The 21,320-nt window shown below is 35.1% G+C and overlaps 2 protein-coding genes across 6 annotated transcripts in view; one reads left to right on the top strand and one right to left on the bottom strand.

Moving 5' to 3' along the window:
• LOC111516195 (uncharacterized) overlaps positions 1-2,029 on the bottom strand; it is a 29,376-nt gene extending 27,347 nt beyond the window's left edge. The window contains exon 1 of the mRNA XM_074184138.1: positions 1,828-2,029. The gene's annotated coding sequence lies outside the window, so the exon portion shown is untranslated. The remainder of the gene's footprint in view (positions 1-1,827) is intronic.
• A 158-nt stretch (positions 2,030-2,187) lies between these two features.
• LOC111510344 (cholesterol transporter ABCA5) overlaps positions 2,188-21,320 on the top strand; it is an 81,493-nt gene continuing 62,360 nt past the window's right edge. Inside the window, exons 1-2 of one of the 5 annotated variants that reach the window (XM_074184127.1) lie at positions 2,188-2,335; positions 9,788-9,923. The gene's annotated coding sequence lies outside the window, so the exon portion shown is untranslated. Of the gene's footprint in view, positions 2,336-2,369; positions 2,389-9,713; positions 9,732-9,754; positions 9,924-21,320 lie in introns of those variants that run through there. The other 4 variants (XM_074184129.1, XM_074184131.1, XM_074184135.1 and 1 more) reach the window with 4 other exon arrangements.

Here is a 21,320-nt window from a genome sequence, read left to right as displayed (position 1 = left end):
TCTATTAATCGTTTTCTTGAGGTTGTCATCTTCTTCTGGCATTTCATATCCATATTCGTTTGAAAATGTCCTTGTAGGACGAAATTGCAGTTTAACGTTAGTTACTATACAAGTGGTATAGAAACATAAGAAGTTTTAATTCTCATTTTTCATGATAATATTGTAACACATAGTAACGGCTACATCCTTCAATTTATTGTTCTTAGAGTTGATTTAATCGTTTAAGAGTTGTAAATAATTTAACAACAAAAAAAAAAAAATAAGAATTAGCGTCGCTACAGTACCGATAATAGGGTCATTCTTCACCTCCTTTTTCTGAAAATGCTGAAAATGAAATCATGACGTATTTTGAAATATATTGAAAAAGATTTCTCCGATTGAAATCAATGCTTCAGAAAAGGGCTTCGAAGAAGTGGTTTAGCGAAATGGCGCATGTCGTCACCAGTTATAGAAAATCCAGAGCCGATTAGGAACCGTTCAATTCATTATTTTTTGAAACTCATTAATACACTTTATTGTATGATTTTCAATATAAAAGGTTTTACAAAAACTGCGACAAGTGTTTCGCTATATAATAGCTTTATCAAACGTAGAAAGCTTGAAAAAGTTATTGTATAGCGAAACACGTGTCGCGGTTTTTGTAAAACCTTTTATAATGAAAATTATACAATAAACCGTATTAATGAGTTTCAATATGGATTTTCATTAAGTATCGGCCAGTTCTATTCAATCATTATTTTTTGGTTGCTTGTGTTCATTTGCCTATTTTATGTAGGAATGAAGGGTAAAAAATCCCGAAGAAAATATTGAAATGGGTACATTTTTTTGGTAAGTGGATTTTGGAACCTCTGGTCGTTGAATGAATCTGTTGCGAATACTTTTCCCTTACCAGAACAAAAATGCTGTCTCTCGACACGCGTTTCGCTAACTAAGTTAGCATCATCACGATGCTGATGATCGCAGTAGGCCCTGATTCTAGCAGGTAACGAAGAACTCCTCGGTTTTTGACTACAATCCACTTGACCTTAGAATAGCAAAAGTCAGGTCATTGGAAGAGGGAAGATCTTCAATGTTTTTTGAAGGAACCCCTCGGTTTCTGACTACAATCCACTTGACCTTAGAATAGCAAAAGTCAGGTCATTGGAAGAGGCAAGATCTTCAATGTTTTTTTGAAGGAACTGCCGTGCTACGATTTATTCTTATGAATTTGAAGGAGGGAATTGCTCCTGCTACTTTAATGTGGGTTTTTACTGAATAAGTTTCATCTCGGTGAAAGGGTTATGGTCGCCTTGTTAAGTGTCATAAACCAAGTCAAGTTTATCAGCCACTCTGATAGCTGCTCGAAACAAGAATGCATTAAGCCCTTCGAGAAGATACGAATTTCTGATGAATTCACAGGTTCCAGCCTTTCGAATTTCCAGATGCCTTAGAATAGAAATCTAAAAATATGAAATGAAATCTATATATGCCGACTACGACCTCATTCCTAACAGCCCTTTGTTCATATTTTTACCTAATTACAAGTAGAATTCGATCCCCCCTCGACCAGATGTTTTTCTCAAAGGAATTTATGCAGTAGGTTACCAGTTATCCCTACCCAGAACACGAGACTAATAACCAAAGTGGTCGATGCCGTTGGCACCAAAAGAAAAACAAAAATATCAAAAGTTCATGCAATGACACTCGTAATTTATGGTAATTATTGAATCAGATACATATAAAATAATTAACATAGCATGAGAATTAAGTATGTGGAAAATATTTTCAATAGATGTATTATGGATGCACAAGCTGATGACTCATTCATTAACCCAAGTGTATACATACCTTCACCATCTCAAAGATTATACCCTTCTTTGGTTTGTGAACTAATGTTTCACAATTGACTATTTCGACATTGTCACTTGATGTTTCAAATTGATTATTGTTTTCATATACGTTTCTAAGTACTATGCTTCAATAAACTTATTTTGAAATAAACATTTGTAGAACTTCTCGCGTGGTCCAAATGCGACTTTAGATTTCATAGAAAAGTTGGAGACTGATGAAGTGGGATGTGCTGTATCTCGCAGTATTTTTTTACTATTGATAAAATGAAACTTTCACTGAAATTTTATTACAGAAATTGAGCGAGTGTATAACATTCTGGACGAGCGCCAAAAACTTGCTAGAGAAATACGGCCAGTCGGGAAGTTGCATACGAAGTAGGCGCCATATATTGTCCGACCTTGCCTTCATTACGATGTCTGTGTTTATTCTTCAGGTTATCTACAGCAGAACATGTACCAAATCAATAATCGATCTAAAACGAGTGTTCTATATCATCAAGAAGGCGGTGAGATAAAAATAATTCAGATCAAGGCATTTTAATAGCCTGTCACAAATAGCGTATGTTTTAATATCAAAGTCATTTAAGTGAAACTTAATTATTCTTTTATGGAAATTTCATGGAAATTTCAATGTATATCATTTGAAGCATACCATATATGTATACATATCAAAAACGTATTACACGCGTAATTATTGTTTGAGGACCTTTCAATTTTTTTTTGAATATCAGGTAAAAAATTAAGTAGGTAAACGTATCCACCTACTTAATATAAACGAATGAAAAAGTTCAAATATTGCATCAAATGATTTAGGACGTGGTTAACGACGAGAGTTCTACACCTATTTCATACTGAAATTGTCATTTTCCTCTGAAAAAATGTATTTTAATCTACTCGATATAGCACGAGGCAACTATAGAAATTTACAATGAAACTTCAAAAATGAACTTTGAACACTTTTGAAGTTTCATCAACAGTTTAAGCAATGGTGTTGTGTTTTTTAAAAAGAAAATTTCGGAGCAATGATAAACCTCCAAAAATGGAAACAATATATAATTTTTTTCAGTTTTTATTGTTCTGTATCTGTATATCTGAAGAGTAGGGAGGGTGAGTGTAGACCGACAGCACTTAGGCCACATGTGACCCATTGTACATCCTCCCGAGGAGTTGTCCTCCTAAGTCATCGTCCATCTTGCCTTTTTCAGGAAGGTGGACAGGTCACTAAGAGACATCTCCTTTATATTGGCAGGTGTAGGCCAAGTCTTGCCAAACTCACGCTTCCTTTGGCAACCTTGAGGTGTCTCACGGTGGCCTCCGCGAAGGTTTTGGAAGGTGCAGACATTTTACCGTCGTTGCGCGGCTTCTTCAACCTTCTTGGGGTTCCCTCCGTGGAGGTGCACAAGTGAGGGAGCTTCCCGCAGGGGCAGCCGGTTCCTTGCCTTTATTCAAGGTGGAGCTCTTGGCGCCCGCTGCAGGAAGTGCTCTTGCTGTTGGAGGTGGAGTAGGGGAGGAGGAGGGTGCACTTATAGTTGCTGCCACTCCCGCCTCCTCCGCTCTCTTTCTCCTTTTGGCATCGGCGCCGCAAATGCGCTTACGCCTTGGCCTTTGTATTACATCACGAGGTGATCTGCTATGTCCAGCCTCATTCCAAGCGGTAGATTGGAGTGGACGCGCCCGATAGGTAGCCCAACTCACGGGAGTTTTTTTTATCGTTATGAATCTCTGAATAAAATCATTAAGTTTCATAAATTTTGAACGAGACTGACAAATAATGATTTCAATTTGTTTATTCCCCTAGAAAATAACAATACATGTAATATATAACATGAAAACAGGTTTCAAACTCATCAAATTTGGATACCATTCTGAAAAGTGATATTTTAATTTCATATATAATAATAATAATATGTTTATTTACCAGTAATAGATAGAGTTTCCAATACATCATATGCAATTTCAGATAGAATACAAAAAAAGAAAACAATCAATTAAATGAAATGTTCTAGATATAGGTAATAAACATCGAGAGAACCCATTAAAACCCTAAGGTTGTGCATGGGAATTTTTTACTTATTGTATTACCAAATAATCTTCGAACAGTGTTTCAGTGTGAGTATTTACAATATTTACAATATTTTGGACCTGAGAAAATGTAAAAGACAATATTCTTGACCTGAGAAAAAGTAAATGACAATGACAATGAGAGGAGAATTGAAAATTCAGTTCATTTCTATAGCAATGAAAGTAGGGAAATTTTGATAAGTTATTTGTTATCAATTAGGTATATTTAATATTATTTCATGATCTACATTGAGGAGATACTTTTTGAATATATTTTTTATTAGTGGTATCGAGTTGACTTTCATTAGCTTATTTTTATGCATATCGTCTAGAAAGTTGAAGAATTTTTTTGTTAAAAAACTGAAACAACGTTGTCCCACCGATTTTTTTGTTGTCTGTATTTGTAGGAATATTTTTTCTTTGTTTCTTGTGGTAAAACTATGCTCTAACTGTTGAAGGGTGTATTTATTTTTACTTATGAAAATTGCTATGTCGTGTAAATATAACTTTGTGACGCTGAGGATAGCTGCATCCTCAAAAACCTTTTTTGTCGGATACGTATATTTTTTTTGGTAAATTATTTTCATAATTTTTTTCTGTACTATCTCAAGTTTTTGAAGATGGGTATTAAGTACACCACCCCAGCTAAGGATACCATATCGCAGTCGTGACTCCACAAGAGCATAATATAGACTTTTGAGGGAACGCGTATCTAATATTCTATTGAAGCATTTGAATCTATACAACAATGGTCTTAGACTTTTAGTTACTTCATCGATATGATGATTCCATCTTAAATGACAATCTATTTTTCTAAAATATCTATTTTTTCTAAAATATCATTTGTTTAACAAAATAATGAGTATAATTTGTAGTATTTTGGAAACTCCGTTTTCTCTTCGAATTTTGCATACAGTGACGCTTTCGTGGAAATTTTCGTTCTGAAATTTTCATATGAGAATGCCGTGTTACGATAAATATTCCTAGTTGCTTCTAGCTTGCTCAAGGAATCATGCTTGGATATGAGAAGTATAAAAGTATCAAGAGAGCTGTAAAATTTAGTTTTAGTCATCTCCTGGTGATGTTAGGGTGAATAGCGAAACGCGCGACGAGTGGAAGTATTTTTGTTCTGGTATCGGAAAAATGTTTTTTTGTAGATGAAATTATCGTTTTTTTTTAAATTTTTATGAAGAGTTTTTCCTCTGGTAGTTGGGCTTGAAGAGTGGTGATATCTATCGGCAATATATGTGAAATAAAATTCGAGCAATTATAAGTGGTGAAGGTGTTAGAACCTCGATCGGTTCAGTTACTTTTTTCTGTTGATAAACTTTATAAAATATAATAATAATGGAAGCGGAACTAAAATTCAATTTTTTAGGCGCTAGTTAAATTATCTGCGCCTTCTTTTCCATTATCATCTTGATTTATCCATTCATTTGACAAAACACATTGACAAAACACATTAAAAAAATCAGGGTCTTTTGAATCAGTTCGGAGATATAAATCAAAAAGCAAATCGCACTCATACAATATTCTGATAAAACTTTTGTTTGAAGGTGATTGACAATATTTCATGATGAATTTCACTAGTTCGGACTTCCATTGTCTACTATATAAAACGATTTGAAATCCCCGAAACAACTGAAAAAGAAGAATTAAAAATGAATAGCTGAAAATAACAATTATATTTAGCCAAATGAACCTGAAATGAAATAATAGTGAAATAAAATACAAGTAAAATAGAACAATTGAACAAAAATAAATATAAAATAAAGAAATGAAAAAAGAAAATAAAAATAAAAAGTTGAGAGATTCCAAGTCACGTTAGTTCACGACGTTTCGATTGTTAGTATCTACAATAGTCTTCGGGTGATGACTGGACTGATTCCTCCGAGAGATGACTATTGATAGGTCGTTCGAGTACTTTCACTTATCCCCGCTTTCCATTTTCCGCTTCACTGGTTCCGTGGGAGATGACCGTTTGGCGGGAGTTGGTCATTTTTCGCTTGATGATGGGTTTCCATATGTTGCGTATTTCTACGCTGGCTTGGCTGAAAACGTAAGCGGCTTCCTTGAATTTTCTCCTGAACCAATGTTTCTCTCTGTGCAAGATCTCAGCTTGAGACCACTCGATGTTGTGTTGATGGGTCCAAACATGATCTGCTATTCCTGATTTGCTGGTTTACTCTCGCTGTGTGTGTTTCTTGTGCTCGGCAAAGCGAACATTCAATGGCCTCTTAGTTTCACCAATATAGGATTTTCCGTACTCACAGGGTATCCGGTAAATGCAATTCTTGGAATCGCAGTCCGCATTTGGTGGCCTGGTTTTCGTGAGGCTGCTACGGATAGTGTTACCGGATCTGAAGCCAAGGCCTTTTCTACCATTGCTTTGGAGTAGCCATTCCGCTGAAGATCATTTTTGATAATGTCTAGTTTCTTCTCGAGACCTTCCTTCGTGTTACAGAGCCCGAAAGCACGGTCTAATAGAGTCTTGATGATTCCTCTTTTAGTTGATTGATGTTGGTTGGATTCGAGGTTCAGATACTGTCCCGTATGAGTAGGTTTTCGGTATACAGATCAGAACATCGAGTGGTCCCAAGCTGAGATCTTGCACAGAGAGGAACATTGGTTCAGGAGAAAATTCAAGGAAGCCGCTTACACGTTGTTCAACAACGTATTCAGCCAAGCCAGCGTAGAAATACGCAACATATGGAAATCATCATCAAGCGAAAAATGGCCAACTCCCGCCAAACGGTCATCTCCCACGGAACCAGTGAAGCGGAAAATGGAAGGCGGGGATAAGTGAAAGTACTCGAACGACCTATAAATAGTCATCTCTCGGAGGAATCAGTCCAGTCAGATACTAACAATCGAAACGTCGTGAACTAACGTGACTTGGAATCTCTCAACTTTTTATTTTTATTTTCTTTTTTCATTTCTTTATTTTTATTTATTTTTGTTCAATTGTTCTATTTTACTTGTATTTTATTTCACTATTATTTTTTCATTTCAGGTTTATTTTGCTTAATATAATTGTTATTTTCAGCTATTCATTTTTAATTCTTCTTTTTCAGTTGTTTCAGGGATTTCAAATCATTTTAAATAGTAGACAATGGAAGTCCAAACTAGTGAAATTCATTCTATAAAAATTTATTTCCAGTAGAATCTGAAAAAAGTATGTGATGATTTTCCTATTAACGTATCTTCCAGAAAATATTCTAAGTTCAGTTGACTCATATTTACTCTGCTCTCCCATTGAGTTTACATCCAGTATCTTTATGAATTATGGACACTTCAGATTCTTACTCCTTATGGATCGAATGTGATTTCCAGAAACAGATTTTTTTTAAACAGACTGGATATAAAAATTAGAAACCAAAGCTTACCAAATAATATAACTCTGTATTCACAAAAGATGGTGACACGCGTAAATCATTATTTTCATAATATTTGCCAGTAGATGAGCGAGTGAATTTATTGTGTTGACTAATTCAGAATGGTGATACAAGGACCTTTACCTCGTAAACCAGATCACCACCTTCCATTTTTTCTATGTAATGGACTGCGATGTTTATTTTCGATTCTGCTTTGATTATAGATGTAGGTATCGACAATTTACGAGCCTGATTTGACACTAGGGTATGCTTTACCAACATTTCTGTTCCAGATATTGATTTTGATATTTGAATATTCATCAGAAGTGAAACTGAAAGACCAATCCTTTGTTTGCGATAACACAAGTTTTCGAATATTGGTGATGTCATAATCGATAATTTTATATTCAATAATTTTAACAGAAACGGAGTGAGCAGGAAAATATGATGGATGATATTGGAGACAATTGACGAAGAATAATGGATATACCTACGTTTTTCATAAGTGACATCAGTGTGATATAATTCTAAGATATAAAAATACAATTTGAAATGCTAGTAGGTATATTTCATCATTTCAGACCCAACTACTCTTGCATGTCCAGTTTCTGTTATCAGAAATGTTATGGAATTCACTATATTCAGTATTATAGATTTGTACTTTCATTGTTAGAAGTTACAAATATACACATTGAATAAAATGAAACCAACATGTTGTTTCTTTGAGAGTAATAGTGGCACAAAGAAATGAAAATTTGCTCTTGATCACAGTACCAAGTGTTTGACAAGTCTCATCATTCATAATCTGCAGGAGTTTTCAATTCATGATTCAGGTTTATGACTAATATTACTGGAGTTTTTTTTTCAACACCAAACCGTTATTTTAACACCTCGATCACCAAAGATTCCAAACAGTGCATCGCAAGTACAGGTTTACAAGTTTTTGTCAATATCCAAAAAGATTAGATGGAGGTGAATTAAGAATAATATTCGGTTGATTTGGGTCTCATTACGAGTTATTCCTTAACTTTGATTGGTTTCATATACAAGCGTACTTAGATTCAAATAACAACTGGAAAATTTCAATTCATGAATGATTATTGATACTTATTCTATCGAAAATATTTGTGAGTAAGAGAGTTATGAGCCTTTTTCATCTCTTACTGGAATTTCTCAAATAATTGCGATTATTTGAAATTATCTTTGACAGATGCTCGTTTTTATTGTTTACATAATATGTAGAATTCCACTTCCAAATGATTCATTCTTTTGAAGTGATATGTTGAAATAAATTGAGTTAATATCTGTTTATTCAATTGCCATACGATTGGTGTTTGATATCAATAGTGGTTGAAGTAAAAATGATAGCAGTTCGTAAAGTAGTTATATTTCTGAGTACATCAACGACTTACAGGAAAAAACAAGAATCCAATATATCGCTTCGCTGACGACAGCACACTTGTCTCATCATTCCATTTGGATTCCAGGACATTGACTGCAGATGCACATCTTTACCGACAGCAGGACGTTGCATATCTTAATGAGGATCTAGAGGTGATTTCGAATTGGGATGAAAGTAACCATGTTCAATTCAAAGCCACGAAAACCCAGGTATCGGTTTTCTCCAAAAATATAAATGTCTCCGAACCGGATATAATAATGTCAGGGGAAGCAATTCTGCTATCTGCTTCGACAAGTTTGTGGGGGAATTAAATGGACATCAATTTGTCTTGGCACAATCATGTTGCTGAAATTGCAAAAGCTTCTTCTCAAAAGCTTGGAACACTGTTCCAAACCAGAAAACTCTACACACTTCAGCAACTTTTGATGCTTCAAGAAGCTCAGATCAGAATTTTTTTGAAGTATTGTTCTCATGTATGGAGCTCCGCCCTAAGCATACCCTGAAGCTGCTGGATTCCATCCAGAAAAGAGCCATATGCCTGAATGGAGACACGAACATCATTTGCTCATTTGCAACTTTGATAGTGTGGAACACCAAGAGCAATACATATCAGAAATACGGGACGGACTGTGGCTGCTTATAGTTTTGAAGTTCAATTCAGTACACGAACTTTACTGTTCAAGAACTCTTCCATTTGGAGAACTACGTTTATGTGGAATAAACTTCCTGAGAATGTCTTTCCAAATGAATTTAATATTCAGCGTTTTAAATCCAATGTGAATCGATACTTTCGCACAGGCATCGCTTAAGGTACGCGTTAAGGATTTTCCTGTAGTGCTTGTGTTCTGTCCATAAAAAAAGTTAGTGGCTTGATAGTAATTATTTAAAGAAACATACCATTGTATATCGCTCAGTATACTAGAAATACATACGCTTTACAAATTGTTGTCGTCAGTTTCACGTCAACCCCATTTGGATGATACATCCAATCGAGAACGCCTATTATTAACATATTGAGTTTGTTGAGGTTGACAAATGTCAATCGTAGTCGAATATGCCAATGAAGTACCTTTTCTTGTTTTGCAATTGTAACAAATAATTAGTTATATAAACCTTTTCAGAATGTATATGCACAAATGTCGAATTGATGGAATTTCTCAGAATATATCAAGTTTACCAAGGACTAAAAAAATTGGATAATGAATACTGACACGAAAGTTGAATCTAATGAGTTGAGTAACTGAAATTCCTTCGAAGGTAAGAACATTTTTCTGTCATATTTTTGTTGTTCATGACATTTCAAACTGACCAGAATTGTGACTAACAATGATAATTCGACATTAAAAAGAAAATTGAAGGATTACCAGTGAATCTCATTTTTCTAACTAACAAATTATGCCACTTATCTTAGTCAAATGATATACGTTATTTACATACAAATAATAACACGGTACGAACATGAAAAGGCCTTTCTTCCTAATTTTGAATGGGATAAGATATCAAGGTTAGGCAAAGTATAATTGGGGAGGCACCATTAGGATGTCTGTGGAATATCTTTCAGTTCTTCCTTTCTTGATGACATGTTGGGATATTTGTACATCGAGCTACAGAGGATTATCTTTATTAAGAACACTTTTTTAGGTAGATTTCTTGCAGAAACTTTTTGTAATTCATTTCAGTGTGGTATTAACCTGATTCAGTATTTGATTCAAATTTCGAACAACACATCCACTTTCTCCTTCTGCTTTCACTATAATCAATCTTTGTCTTTCTAAAATTTGTTAAGAAAGGATATACGTTTCCATATAAACTATTGGTTGACCTTCTCTGACTTTCTTAGGTGCTAGATTTCTGATTTTTCCATGAATAATTTCCTACTATTTTTTATTGTTTTCCATCTGAATCCAATTTTTCTCAATACTTTTCCCAATAACTTGAAAGATCTTTAATCGATCATTTTCGTCCACAAACTATTTATGTATTCGCCGAGATTTTTTCTCGGTTATATGAAAGATATATTGATGAAGAAGCCCTCGATCAAAATTGTCAAAAATAATTTTTCATCTGAGATTTCCTGTTTCTTTTATTATTTTTAGTGGAATAAAAGGAGACTCACCATCTTCGATTTCTTTCATTCAACGGTGTATTCTTTTTTGTTCTACTAGATTGTTTATACTTCACAAAATATTTGTGTAACTTGGCATAAATCGTACGTTATTCTGGGTGAAATCACGAATCAATCATAATTTCATATGAAATAGTATGTACTTGTGAACTCGATTAGAATGCTAGATTAATTTCTATCCGAAATCAATGATGTGTGAAAGTGAACCCTGTTAGATATAGAGACCCATTTTAGAGTTAGGAAATGGTTTACTTCATCATGTTGTGGAATTGGCCGCGGTGGTAGTGCGCCCGACTCACGATCTCAACTTCTGAGAGTTGTCGTTCGTATGGGGGCGACAGCTGATTAACGAAAAAACAGATTTCAAACAGATTTTCAAACAGATCTCCTGGAGACGCCATCTGGGTCAGTAAAACTGTCGAGAACAGTATCGCAGTTCTGGTGTTTGGGAGATATGCTTGTTATAGATTTGCCGGGCTTGAAGTAAGGTCTGATATTTTTCTCAGCTCAAATTGTTCTTATCCTATCCGAGAGTTCCAAGATGTAAGGGTCTCTGGCCAAGGTCTTTTCTAAAGGCTTCATTTACATTTCCGGTCATAATAACGGTTTTTTTTATTCTCAAATTTATTTATGTTTTATTAATACATCCAAATATTTTTGTATTCATGATATGGACTTGTTTACATATTTTTAGACAATGGAAGTTCATAGCATTGTTAATCCATTTCAAACAAACTGAGGATATGAATAAAAAAAAAACAAAAATAAAACGTTTTCACATTATACATTCGAATAAGTACGGAGAAAGACCACTTTATTAACTTTTCGCAAAAGATGACATAGACGGGTCTAGATCTTTCTGGTCGGTAGCTAAAGCTGTTAATCAGAACTTTACAAAATTCACATTTCCACTACTAACACAAGCGGATAGTTCAATCGCAACAACAGCCATAGAAAAAGCAAATCTACTAGCTGAACAACTTGCGTCCCACTCCACAGTCGATTTTTTGAGAAAGGCACTACCCACCATTCCCACACTAGAATCCACAATGCCGGAAATTACTTATCGACAGCGTCAGGCGAATTTTGAAACAGCTCAATATCAACAAGGCGTCTGGCCCTGATGAAGTGCCCATCATAGTACTTAAAAAGTGCGCAAATGATCTCGCAACAGTATTTTGCACACTTTTCAACCTGTCTTACAGAAAGGGGTTTTTCCTTCGTGGTGGAAGATTTCTCGCGTTCAGCCTATTCCCAAAAGAAGGCAAGAAAAATCTTTCAAATAACTATAGACCAGTCGAATGGAGAAAGTCGTAAACCACCATATCCTCAAATATTTGGAAGGCTTTAACATCTTGAGCGATCATCAATATGGCTTCCGGAAACACAGAGCAACAGGTATGTCACCCATATTTGGAATAACGCAATCGAGAAACATGGAGAATCAAGAGCTGTTGCGCCTTTTATTTCTAAGGCCTTTCACTATGTGTGGCATGAGGGTTTGCTGGCCAAACTTCGATGCTCTTGCTTGTCGGATCATTTCTGTGTATAATTGGGGAGGTTTCCTGAAAGATCGTTCCCTGCAAGATGCCTTCGATGGATATCTCTCGAATACTTTCACCATCAACACTGGTGTTCCCCAGGGATCCATATTGTCTCTTTCTATTGTATATCAACGATTTATTGGAAAATACCAAGAATCCAATATATTGCTTTGCTAACGATAACACACTTGTCTCGTCATGCCATTTGGATTCCAGGACATCGGCTACGGAGGCACATCTTCACCGGCAGCAGGAGGTTGCATATCTTAATGAGGATCTAGAAGTGATTTCGAATTTGAGTGAAAGTAGCCAGGTTCAATTCAATGCAACAAAAACCTAGGCATTGGTGTTCTCCAAGAAGATAAATGTCTTCGAACCGGATATAATGATGTCAGGACAGACACTTCCGCTTTCTACTTTGATAAGTTTGTTGAGGGTTAAAGTGGACACCAATATCTCTTGGCACAATCATGTCGCTGAAATTGCAAATGCTGCTTTTCGAAAGCTTGGAACACTGTTCCGAACCAGAAAATCATACACATCTCACCAACTTTTGATGCTTTGTAAAGCTAAGATCAGACCTTCTTTGGAGTATTTTTCTCATGTATGGAGCTCTGCCCCCAAACGTATCCTGAAGTTGCTGGATTTCATCCAGAAAAGAGCCATCCGCTTTATTGGAGACACGAACATCATGTGGAACCTTGATAGCCTGGAACATCGAAGGAAAGTTGGAGATTTGTCTCTCTTCTATATATACTTTCATGGATGGTGTTCAGGTGACTTGGCACATATGATTCCACCAAGAGCGGTACATATGAGGGTTCAACTCAGTACACCTCGAACTACACTGTTCAAGAACTCTTTCACCTGGAAAACTGCGTTTATATGGAATAAACTTCCTGAAAACGTTTTTTCAAATGGATTTAATCTCCAGCGATTAACATCCAATGTGAATCGCTACTTTGGCACAGGCACCGCTCTGAGAGCGTCTTAAGGATTTCCGTGTAGTGCGGAAATTATTTTCAATCTTTTTATACTTTCGGAAATTCATCGCTTTTGAAGGTCTCTTTTATACAAGAAGGGTTTGCATTTTGGATATTCCTTTTTTGTTTTGCTGAAATCGTCTTGGGTTGACAACTTTTTCCTTAAACTAGTAGAAATGTCAACTTATATAGTTCATCACCCTATAAGTGGTATACTTGTTGGCGACATAGGCCTACAAAGAGTGATCGCAGTGCATGTCGTTCGATAATTATTTAGCATTTTCAGTAGACACCATAATCGTAATAATGCGAGGGGTTCCAACTCCAATACATGTCATTTTCCGGTCTTTATTATTTACCCTGAGTGGAATATTGAGTTCGTGTTGAGCAGCTCCAACGGCAGACAGTTCAAAAACTTTCAGTCAGACAAAGGAAAATGAAAGGACATTATGAAATATTCAGAGTATTCGCGTGTAGAGACGGGGGTAAATATATTGTGCTGTTTTAAATTTCCTTATTCCGAAAACAAATTTTCATTACTAGGTACTCACTATCTACAAAATAATATGTGTGTTTTGGTACCACTGATGTGGAACAGTTTCCAACATTTTGTCGTGTGATAGTTATTTATGATATGAGTGTTGAACAAACAAATAAAACTTACTTTTAACACAAATATCACACAAAGTTTTTTATACAACTGTCCTGTTTTCATAATAGAATAATAGATCAATTTGATATTTTAAAAAAACACATTTTGACATATCTTATCAGTTAACATATATTTTCAAATAACGATAAAAATAAATTAAAAACAACAGCTGCAGGAAAACCCGGAAAAACCTGCAGCACCACATCATCTGAAGATCTTGATGATCAGTTAACTATTTTCATGTTATCGCATTTGCTGTGAAGTGGCCATGTCAGGTGACGCCGAATCACTTGATTACCAACAAACAGAATTGTTTACAGCTCACGTGTTTTATTTGAAGTCACATTTTAAATTCTTGCTGGTATTCAATGTCTTGCAAAATGAAGAACAATAGTGAGGAATTATGTGTTCCTGACGACATTGAAGAGGCTGCAAAAAAACTTCAATTGAATTGTTACCAAAAAAATCGGCTCAGCAGTAAGATGTCGTATATTCTAATTTTCTTAGCTGGTGTGAACTTAAAAACGTCGAAGGAAATTTCAGCGAAACCGTCTTCTTAGCCTATCTAGAAGAGAAATAAAAAATATGGAACTCGTCAACTTTATGAAGCAAGTTTTCAACGATGAAGTTGAGTGCGCTCGTTAGAAATGGTGTTATTACAAGCAAATATTTCAAAGTAATAGCATTCTTAAAGTGTAAAAATTAAAGTTATAGGCCCAAAAACTCTTACGTTTGAACAAGTCCAGAGGCTTATAAATTTGACGCCAGATGAAAAATAATTGATCATGAAAGTTGCTACTATTTTCGGAATATATGGGGCCTGCCGGCGTGAAGAGCATTGCCATTTGTTAATAGAAGACATTGAATTAATGGATAAATCATTGATTGTTCAAAGTCCAAATATGAAAACGAAAATATGTCGTTCTTTTTGCATTGTTGGAAAAAACATTAACTATTTTTATAAATACATTGCATTACGCCCTTCTGATATCATCATCAACTTTTTGTTTTGAAATACTCAAATTATAAATGCAGTGCCAACCTAGATGATATAAACACGTTTGGGAAAATGTTCTCTACCATTGCTGAGTTCCTGAACCTCCCAGAACCAAAGGAATATACAGGTCACTGTTTCAGAAGATCTTCTGCTTCTTTGCTAGTAGAATCAGGGGCAGATATAACGGATATCAAGAAGCCCGGAGGATGGAAGTCTACAACACTAGCTGAGGGTTACATAGATCAACCCATTTTTTTAAAAAAAGGCTATTGCTGAAAGAATAATTCCAACAGCTAGCTCCAGCTTTAGAGCATCGTCCTCTTCACTTCAAGAATTAAATGTTGATGCCCTTGAAACTGTCAACTCAGATAGTTCCAATACATTACAAGGCTCTTTAAGATCGCAATATATTAATATCAGCAGTTGTTGTTGTTCATAATGAAACTTCCTTGAAAATTGAATGATTATGTTTTGTTTATTGCTATTTGGTCGAAAAAAATCGTCTTAAGATACTTTTAACACTGGTGTTGAAAATATTTCATCTTTTAACCCTTCAGTGCACGGGTGCAATTTTAATACATAAAGGAACGGCTCGGGTCTTACAGACCCAGAAGGAAAACTGTATATATTTTTAATTAAAAATTTTTATTATGCATAATAACATTACACATCATCTAAATAAACATTTTACTTCCTATTTTTGACAAAAAACCAACGTTTTAATTTTGGAAAAGAACTACAATAATAATAAATAACAAATATATGTTTTTTGGTCCATAAATGTTAAATACCCTGTATAAAATAAACTTTTTGAATTTCATCAGCACACACATGACATACATATCTGGAATGTTTTAAACAAATATATTTTTTATAAATTGTGCATTGAAAACGCGTTTTGCGATCTTTACAGAAGCTACAACGACCTCTTTTATTACCCTCGACAGCTACTTGTTCCGGAACCTGGACACCGCTAATTTTTGCAGCCTTGTATCGTATTTCTCTCGTCAAATGCGAAGATGTAACTCTTTCTTTCATGTGCTCCATTACCAATTGAATTCCAAGCTGTTTTAGGAATATCCTTCTCCGTTTTCCTGACGGTGATGAAGGATCATTACTTCTTTTTATAATGAAAGCGTTAATCGCAGACACGTTCAATAAATTATGAAAAATAACCATCGGCCATCTCTTGGTGTTTCTGGCAACACTATATTTGGCACAAAGTTGATCCACTACATCAACACCACATTTTGTCCTATTATAGAAACTGATAATTTCCGGTTTATTATCTTCACCAGTGCTTGCATCGATGGAGTCGTCATGGTGCATCGTAGACAGAATAATAATATGTTTGTTTTTTTTTTGGTTTATAGGAAACAATGGTCATATTTTCAGTAAACCCAAACATACTTGACTTCTTTGGTCTTGCAATAGAGATGAATTCTTTTCGTATTTGCCGCTTATTTTTCCAACCGTCAATTTATGGGTCACTAGTAAATTTTCAGCACATTCCACCGAAGTGAACCAATTGTCCACGGTAATGTTTCGGTTTGATTTCGTAATCGGTTTAACAATTCTTTCAACTACATCATAGGCTGCGTTGCTCACTCTGTACGGACCTTCTGGCTGCTTACCTGCACACATTTTTAGGTTCAGAGTGAAAAACATTCGAGCATCGGCTAATGAAAAAACTTTCAACCCATATCGGGCAGGCATGTTGGGAGTTTACATCCTGAAGCTGCAACGACCTCGAAACAATGGCTTCAAAAACGTATCTAATGGGGGCGAGATTATCTTCTCGTTTACGTTCCTCCCTGGTATGTTTGTTGTCGAATCGTAGGTATCCTATCAAAAATCGAAATCTTCTCAAAGCCATTGTAGCGGGAAAAATGTCTTTTCCAGTTCCATCAGTTGCCCAGAACTCAAAAATAGATGTTCGGCCGCTATGGTATACTCCGATCAGATAGAGTAGACCAAACAAGGCTTTCATCTCAGTTATTGCAATTGGTCTTACATCAGAGCTGTCTTGGTAACGGTTGGCAATCGTTTCGATATATATGTTAGTGCACTCTACAATGTTCATGGTTATAGCTGCGTCAAAAAATAAGTCCCAACACTGTTTCTCCGTAGAAGCATTTTTTGCATCGCCAATTACTCCTGGCAGTTTGGATATAATATTGTGCTGCCTAGTTCTCACGTTTTTTGGAGGACACATTTTATTCTATTTAAACCCATCTTTGGCTTCATAATTAATGTCTTCCTCGTGTGTAGGCACCTCATCATACAACTTCCGCAGCCAATTGATATTTTTTTCATATGGATCTGACATTTTTCAATCTAAAATGATACTATTTCACTTTTTCACCTTTACGTTTTTTTTAAATAAAAACTTACCAGAAGGAACGGGTTGGGTCTATCAGGACGAAACAAGCGATGTCACCTAAACAAATTACTGAACACAACTGATGTATATACGATACTGATTGCTATTGTCCGACACGAGGAAAAGGTACCAAGTCGGGTGAAGTCGGCCGAAGTCGCGTTCGCGCGTTCTCGCACCTGGAAAATAGCTTTGGGTCCGTAAGACCCGAGACCCGACCCGTGCACTGACTACTCTTGACTACCATTAAAAATGTCACTTTTAATGACAGTTGTATAAAAAGGTATGTAAGGTTAGATTATTGAGATATAAAACTAGAACGGAATCAGATAAAATTATGATTATCCATACGAACGAAGCAAGGTTTCACCACCTTTTAGAGAACATTAATCAGTTTCTTTCTTTCTAAAAATGATAAAGAGATTTCTTGATAGTGAAATACTATAATCAATATGGCACTTACTAGGAGTACTCACAGTTTCTGATACTGAATATCAAAATCATTGGGACTAAAAAATATAAAAAACAGTCATCCCATTTCTTTACTGGAAAACATTCTAAATGAAATTAGACAATCTACAGTGGAAACAAATAATCCAAAATATTTCGTAATTCCTTATGTGCACAACCTTCCTGAAAATTTTGGATCAGTTCTAAATGATGAACATATCAAAATTGCAAAATTTGAGAAAACTTTTTTTTTTATAAAAAACAAAAACTTTGAATAGGCACTCAAACGTCATTCAATGATCAATTGCAAGGATTGTTAGAAATGTTATGTAGGATAAACGGGACGTTACCTGAGATTACTATAAAAACAGGTTTTTTGAACAGATACAAAAAAATTGTTTTTAACCCAACAGCATTCATTGGACATATTTTCATTTCTGTTCGTACCTATATTGTCTGTTACATATATTTCCAACTTTCTCAACATAAATAAACTAGTATTTATTAAGTCTCATTTCAGTTTATTTCAATTATTTTGGAATATGGAGATTGAGAAATTATGTCATGTATATTATGTATATTATTTCTTCAGGACATTATTTCATTGTAGAGCCCCGATGATGAATTTAATGATGTCAGAAACTTGCCGGAAATACTTCGCTAATCAGCCGCTTCGTGTACTTAATCGGACAGGACTCAACTTCATATCTCTACTCTTTTCTATGAAGTGTCACAAGTCCTTAATAAATGACTGTATTTTCTATAAATGCCTTCAGTAGGGTTGTCAAGTCTTTAGCCATCTCATGAGTTGGTTAATCTATTGCATTCACAATAGGTCACATTCTATTTTTTGTATGGATTTTTGATAAGTCATATAGTTATATTCAAGGTAAAATAATATTTGCTTCAATATTTCTCGTACTATAATGGTTATCAAAATGATATGGCCGCGATGGTAGTGCGCCCGACTCACGATCGGAAGACCGTGGGTTCGATTCCTGCTTCGACCAGATATTTTCTCGAGATAATTTATCTGGTTGGAGCTGGGATGATTCTGCAACCGTGTTAGGAATCACACGTTGAAAGGTAAGACTTCGTTAGTCCTTAGCTCGTACAAGTTTCTGATTAACGGAAAAACAGATTTTTTAAACAGATATATTGAACTTAACTCAATTGGATACGTTATTAAGTATGGAAAATGAAATCCATAGTAAGTAAGTAAGTAAGTTTATTTGACTACGTTACATTACATTTGTAGCAGGTCATACAAAAAGTGTATATACTAATATGTATACATAAATAATTCAATGTATAAAATTTAAAATTTACAAAATGACTATTTTCGATCAAGTTTAATGTAGTAAAAGTACGAAAAAACGTAATATACTAACAAACAAACAGATTAATTGTGTTGATAAGACGTGAGAAGTGGTGCTTCCAAATATTCTCTCACTTCATAGAAACTATGCTCTAATAAGATATTTTTCACTTCACGTTTGAAATGATAAAGATTGGAATTTTTGATATCAGTATGGAGTTTGTTGTAAAGACTCAAGCCCAGAGAGTTGCGAGATGAAACAGTAAGTTTGTAACGAGGAGGTTTTAACTGATTTGCATTTCGCGTTGGATAATTATGCACATCAGAGTGTGTCATGTATTCATTTATCGTTTTGTGAATTTCAATGACTGATTCATAAATAAACAAACAAGTACGTACAAACATAACACGTCTCAGGGACACGAATGTTGCTGGGCTAGCAGAAAATACAGCAGCTGTATTTCTAATATGATAGAGAATAATATAAAAATTAGGTATATCTATATGAGGTGTTCCATTGAAATTTATATGTGTTCAGAGTATCATATATTTCAAATTCTTCAATGAGGTTAATAGAATAGAATAGTTTATTAACTACGTTACATTTTCATGTTTGTAGCAAGTCAAGTGTACAGGCTTTCTTATATAAACATATAAAACAAAGAAGTAAATTATAAAAATGTAAAAATATTAAATAACGCAGGGGTTGCCTACGTACATATATAAACGAATAAATATTCACTTATGATAATAGGGGTATTTAGACACTACCACAGTGCAATCGATATGTATGTTTCATCTCGAGTAGACATAGCTGACGTGAACTGTCCTAAAAGGATCGTAGTATTCCGAGACTGAGTAAAACATTGGTTAAGTAGCATTTCCTTGGTAGCTCTTTTGAATTTGGTGATACTGAGCTCATTAAAGTTATTTGGCAGAGAGTTGAAAATAAAATATTCAACAGAACTCATTTTTGATCTGGTCAAACGATAACAGCATGTTCTTACCTTGTCCGCATTCCTCGTGAAGTGTTGGTGTATGTCAGACTGTTTCTCTAGCAAGTGAGCATTTTTTCTGATTTCCAGTAGCGTCTGATAAATATATACTGTTGGCAAAGGCATGATACGTAATTTTTTGAATAATGGTCTACAGTGCTTCCGGAAACCTGCACTTGGCCAGTATTTTTACAGTTTTTTTCTGTAGTTTGAAAATTCTCATCGAACCAGGAGAGTTCCCCCAAAGAACAACACCGTAGCTGCTGTGTGAGTGGAATAATGCAAAGTACGTCATTTTTAGAATCTCACCGCTTGTGATGTTTTGCAGTTGACGAAGGATAAATATTGCACTAGATAGTTTATTTGCGAGGAGATCTGTATGTTGATGCCAAGACAAAGTACTGTCGAGAGTAATGCCAAGTAATTTTACACTTTTGTTAGCTGAACCTACAGTGGTGAACTCAAGATTTTGAGTTTTGTCAGTATTGAACTTCAATTTATCTGCTAGGAACCTAGTGTTGGCTTGATTTTCAACTTCTTCCATTACTTGTGGAATGATAGATGATGATTGATCGCTATATATTAAAGTTGTGTCATCTGCATAGAGAATGAACTTATAGGGAGACATGAAATTACATATGTCATCAACATAAATAATAGAGAGCAGGGACCCAAGTATTGAACCTTGTGGAACACCGTGCTCAACAGGTATGATTCTATGAGTGACAGAGATACCCCTCTAACTCCATAACAATACAATTGTTCAAGAAGTATATTGAGTGATAGACAATCAAAAACCTTAGACAAATTAAAAAGCGTTATGGCAGTGTGCACACCCTTCTCAAATCCTTCAACAATAGATCCAACAACATCAAAGACAGCTAGAGAAGTAGAACGATTTTTGCGAAACCTGTATTGCCTGAGAAAAGAAGTTGTTGCTCTCGAAGTAATTAAACAGACGCTTTTTCATTATTATTTCAATCACTTTGGAAAAATTAGAGATGATAGATATGGGCCTGTAATTGTCTAGGGAACATGGGTCCCCCTTCTTGAAAACTGGAATTACTTTCGCATATTTGAAAGCGTCAGGAAAAACATCTATCTCAAATATGAGGTTGACCAGTCTCGTAAAAGGCGAAATTATAACATGTAGGGTTTCCCTGATGATACGAGCCTTCAAATTTTGGGCATCGCAGTTTGAAGGTTTCAA

The sequence above is a fragment of the Leptinotarsa decemlineata genome, unplaced genomic scaffold, assembly GCF_025532065.1.
Source record: "Leptinotarsa decemlineata unplaced genomic scaffold, Ldec_3_MD MMD2_tig00026354_RagTag_RagTag, whole genome shotgun sequence".
Classification (NCBI taxonomy): domain Eukaryota; kingdom Metazoa; phylum Arthropoda; class Insecta; order Coleoptera; family Chrysomelidae; genus Leptinotarsa; species Leptinotarsa decemlineata.
This window is presented reverse-complemented; position numbering and strand designations above follow the sequence as displayed.